Source organism: Schistocerca nitens, chromosome 7 (genome assembly GCF_023898315.1).
Source record: "Schistocerca nitens isolate TAMUIC-IGC-003100 chromosome 7, iqSchNite1.1, whole genome shotgun sequence".
In the NCBI taxonomy this organism is placed as follows: Eukaryota; Metazoa; Arthropoda; class Insecta; order Orthoptera; family Acrididae; genus Schistocerca; species Schistocerca nitens.
In genome coordinates this window covers 308,202,972-308,207,971 of record NC_064620.1, presented here as the reverse complement: position 1 = coordinate 308,207,971, position 5,000 = coordinate 308,202,972, and the positions used below count along the sequence as shown (strand labels likewise).

General features: G+C 54.9%; 1 non-coding gene across 1 annotated transcript in view; it reads left to right on the top strand.

Moving 5' to 3' along the window:
- Positions 1-3,257: 3,257 nt before the first annotated feature.
- LOC126196999 (small subunit ribosomal RNA) overlaps positions 3,258-5,000 on the top strand; it is a 1,909-nt gene continuing 166 nt past the window's right edge. The window contains exon 1 of the ribosomal RNA XR_007539411.1: positions 3,258-5,000. This exon is cut by the window's right edge and continues 166 nt beyond it. This is a non-coding gene — a ribosomal RNA (small subunit ribosomal RNA).

The window sequence follows — 5,000 nt, the reverse complement described above, 5'->3', positions numbered from 1 at the left end:
TACATTAAGCTTATACGCGGCGGTGCTTAGTAATACGCGCAGTCATCGGAATATAGATAACACATACAACTGTCCCTATACATGCTGAACGTCTGTGCACACAATGTCAACCACACGTCACCCACACACTCCATCACCCACTAGTCTATGCCTGTAACAGACGCAGACACAACATCTAAGTACCAGCATGGAACAACATCCAGTGCATCCTCTCGGCCACAGTACACCATCCACACTATGATAACCAGACCGGGACGTCGAACCAGAAAACTGAATATCCCACTCTTCCTACAACCACCATTGCTCAGATACGCCACCAACACCCACACATGTCCTACACAGGGGTGCACCCAACAGCACCACACTGCCGCATCTCACAGCACATAAACAATGGCAGGAATGAAAGACACAGGTGTGCCACTCCTTTGCCACAAACACAGAACGGGCGCGCCACCTGCCATGAGCCACAAGTGCAACTGACGTGACATATCTGATAGTGCCTCAGGCGTCCACTTACTACCATCACTATCAACGAACCTCGCCACCCCACCCCCCCCCCACACACACCATCCCTTAACCCAACTTCTGCCTTAACCTAACCCAACTTCTGCCTTAACCTAACCCAACTTCTGCCTTAACCTAACCCAACTTCTGCCTTAACCTAACCCAACTTCTGCCTTAACCTAACCCAACTTCTGCCTTAACCTAACCCAACTTCTGCCTTAACCTAACCCAACTTCTGCCTTAACCTAACCCAACTTCTGCCTTAACCTAACCCAAGTTGCGCCTTAACCTAACCCAAGTTGCGCCTTAACCTAACCCAAGTTGCGCCTTAACCTAACCCAAGTTGCGCCTTAACCTAACCCAAGTTGCGCCTTAACCTAACCCAAGTTGCGCCTTAACCTAACCCAAGTTGCGCCTTAACCTAACCCAAGTTGCGCCTTAACCTAACCCAACTTCTGCCTTAACCTAACCCAACTTCTGCCTTAACCTAACCCAACTTCTGCCTTAACCTAACCCAACTTCTGCCTTAACCTAACCCAAGTTGCGCCTTAACCTAACCCAAGTTGCGCCTTAACCTAACCCAAGTTGCGCCTTAACCTAACCCAAGTTGCGCCTTAACCTAACCCAAGTTGCGCCTTAACCTAACCCAAGTTGCGCCTTAACCTAACCCAAGTTGCGCCTTAACCTAACCCAAGTTGCGCCTTAACCTAACCCAAGTTGCGCCTTAACCTAACCCAAGTTGCGCCCTAACCTAACCCACGTTGCGCCCTAACCTAACCCACGTTGCGCCTTAACCTAACCCACGTTGCGCCCTAACCTAACCCACGTTGCGCCCTAACCTAACCTACGTTGCGCCCTAACCTAACCTACGTTGCGCCCTAACCTAACCTACGTTGCGCCCTAACCTAACCTACGTTGCGCCCTAACCTAACCTACGTTGGGCCCTAACCTAACCCACGTTGCGCCCTAACCTAACCCACGTTGCGCCCTAACCTAACCCACGTTGCGCCCAAACCTAACCCACGTTGCGCCCTAACCTAACCCACGTTGCGCCCTAACCTAACCTACGTTGCGCCCTAACCTAACCTACGTTGCGCCCTAACCTAACCTACGTTGCGCCCTAACCTAACCTACGTTGCGCCCTAACCTAACCTACGTTGCGCCCTAACCTAACCTACGTTGCGCCCTAACCTAACCTACGTTGGGCCCTAACCTAACCCACGTTGCGCCCTAACCTAACCCACGTTGCGCCCTAACCTAACCCACGTTGCGCCCAAACCTAACCCACGTTGCGCCCTAACCTAACCCACGTTGCGCCCTAACCTAACCCACGTTGCGCCTTAACCTGCCCTGTAATTGTTAGTTATATGAATCTAGGAATTCGTGTAGCGTTGCCTAATTGCAACCATCTCAACATAGTTCACTTCGCGCACACTGTGGTGTTCTGCGTATTGATTCATTTTACGGTGCGTACCCTCACATCTTGCGAGTGTTGCTTACTTTCCACATGGTCCCGCTATCCACTGTATTGTGTACTGCAATAGGACGTATATCGCCCCCGCCCCCCCCCCCCCCTCCCCTCCTGTCACCTCTAGCTCGTCGGTCAGGAGTTCGCGTGTTGAATGCGCTTCGCAGCTGTGCAATGGCATTCGCATACGTACGCTGGCCACCTTCCACGTGTTCTTTCGTGCACACGTCGCAGCGTGTATGTATGCTGATGGAGTGCGTCGTGACACACAACATCCAGGCATGCAAGACTCGTAGAAGTCGCAAATGTAGATGGATGTCTACGTTTGCTGCCCAAGTTACGCAAATGAACTGGAAATCCGTTGTTGCGCGGTTGTTCGCGCTGGAGGTGAATCGTTGATATCGACGATCGGTACAGGTATTAACCGGTTGCTTCAGCGACACCCGTCATACCCACGAACGTGAGTGGGCATGTGGGTATGAAGCGATACGCGGCGGTGGCTGGGTGGGACCGTCCCCGGCCGGTGAGGGGGGGGCGCCCGGCGTGCTGGCCGCGCGCTGCGTGGGCGCACGCGCGGCAGCCGGCTGGTGGGGGCGCCCAGTGGCAGGCGCGCCGGCTGACGGAGGCGGCAGGCGGCGCATCTGCGTGCCGGCGCACCCAGCGCGCGGCGCCGTGCGGCCAAAGTGGGTCCTCCCGGGCCCGGTGCGAAGCGCGGTGGACATCTGCAGTGTGCTGGTCCGATTGAGGACTGTGTGCGTTGAGGATGCGCCGCCGCCCGGCACTCGGCGCCGCGACGCCGTCTGCTGCTCGGTCGCCCCCGCGGTTCTCGCAGGTGGTTTGTATCGCAGCTGTGCGGATGTGTTGGCGCGTGCGCTGTGCTGGGAGAGTTCGCTTTGGCACCCAAGTGGGGCTCTGCCCCTCTGTGGCGCTGGCGTTGGAGCTGCCCGGTCACTGTTTGTGGCCGCGTGTTGTCTCCCGCCGGCAACACCACGACAGCACGCTCCCGGGCCTCTGTCGGCAGCGGCAAGCTCAGTTGGGAGCACGGGTGGTCGCACTGAAAGCGTCTACTCGCCTATCTCCGGGCGATTGCGCCTCTCTCGAACCCGACCAAGTACTTAGGACGGCGCTGCGCGCCGCCGGGACCTGAGAGGGTTTCGAGGTGTATCGTGCAGGGGAGCCCAGCCTCCTCCTGTTTGCAGAATAATTGAGCGGACGCTTGCGTGTTCGCGCGGGCCCCCGGGACACACTCCCGGGCGGCCGGCTGCTCAGCTCTAGTTGACGCAGCTCCCTGGTTGATCCTGCCAGTAGTCATATGCTTGTCTCAAAGATTAAGCCATGCATGTCTCAGTACAAGCCGCATTAAGGTGAAACCGCGAATGGCTCATTAAATCAGTTATGGTTCCTTAGATCGTACCCACGTTACTTGGATAACTGTGGTAATTCTAGAGCTAATACATGCAAACAGAGTCCCGACCAGAGATGGAAGGGACGCTTTTATTAGATCAAAACCAATCGGTCGGCTCGTCCGGTCCGTTTGCCTTGGTGACTCTGAATAACTTTGGGCTGATCGCACGGTCTTCGTACCGGCGACGCATCTTTCAAATGTCTGCCTTATCAACTGTCGATGGTAGGTTCTGCGCCTACCATGGTTGTAACGGGTAACGGGGAATCAGGGTTCGATTCCGGAGAGGGAGCCTGAGAAACGGCTACCACATCCAAGGAAGGCAGCAGGCGCGCAAATTACCCACTCCCGGCACGGGGAGGTAGTGACGAAAAATAACGATACGGGACTCATCCGAGGCCCCGTAATCGGAATGAGTACACTTTAAATCCTTTAACGAGTATCTATTGGAGGGCAAGTCTGGTGCCAGCAGCCGCGGTAATTCCAGCTCCAATAGCGTATATTAAAGTTGTTGCGGTTAAAAAGCTCGTAGTTGGATTTGTGTCCCACGCTGTTGGTTCACCGCCCGTCGGTGTTTAACTGGCATGTATCGTGGGACGTCCTGCCGGTGGGGCGAGCCGAAGGCGTGCGACCGCCTCGTGCGTGCTCGTGCGTCCCGAGGCGGACCCCGTTGAAATCCTACCAGGGTGCTCTTTATTGAGTGTCTCGGTGGGCCGGCACGTTTACTTTGAACAAATTAGAGTGCTTAAAGCAGGCAAGCCCGCCTGAATACTGTGTGCATGGAATAATGGAATAGGACCTCGGTTCTATTTTGTTGGTTTTCGGAACCCGAGGTAATGATTAATAGGGACAGGCGGGGGCATTCGTATTGCGACGTTAGAGGTGAAATTCTTGGATCGTCGCAAGACGAACAGAAGCGAAAGCATTTGCCAAGTATGTTTTCATTAATCAAGAACGAAAGTTAGAGGTTCGAAGGCGATCAGATACCGCCCTAGTTCTAACCATAAACGATGCCAGCCAGCGATCCGCCGCAGTTCCTCCGATGACTCGGCGGGCAGCCTCCGGGAAACCAAAGCTTTTGGGTTCCGGGGGAAGTATGGTTGCAAAGCTGAAACTTAAAGGAATTGACGGAAGGGCACCACCAGGAGTGGAGCCTGCGGCTTAATTTGACTCAACACGGGAAACCTCACCAGGCCCGGACACCGGAAGGATTGACAGATTGATAGCTCTTTCTTGATTCGGTGGGTGGTGGTGCATGGCCGTTCTTAGTTGGTGGAGCGATTTGTCTGGTTAATTCCGATAACGAACGAGACTCTAGCCTGCTAACTAGTCGCGTGACATCCTTCGTGCTGTCAGCGATTACTTTTCTTCTTAGAGGGACAGGCGGCTTCTAGCCGCACGAGATTGAGCAATAACAGGTCTGTGATGCCCTTAGATGTTCTGGGCCGCACGCGCGCTACACTGAAGGAATCAGCGTGTCTTCCTAGGCCGAAAGGTCGGGGTAACCCGCTGAACCTCCTTCGTGCTAGGGATTGGGGCTTGCAATTGTTCCCCATGAACGAGGAATTCCCAGTAAGCGCGAGTCATAAGCTCGCGTTGATTACGTCCCTGCCCTTTGTACACACC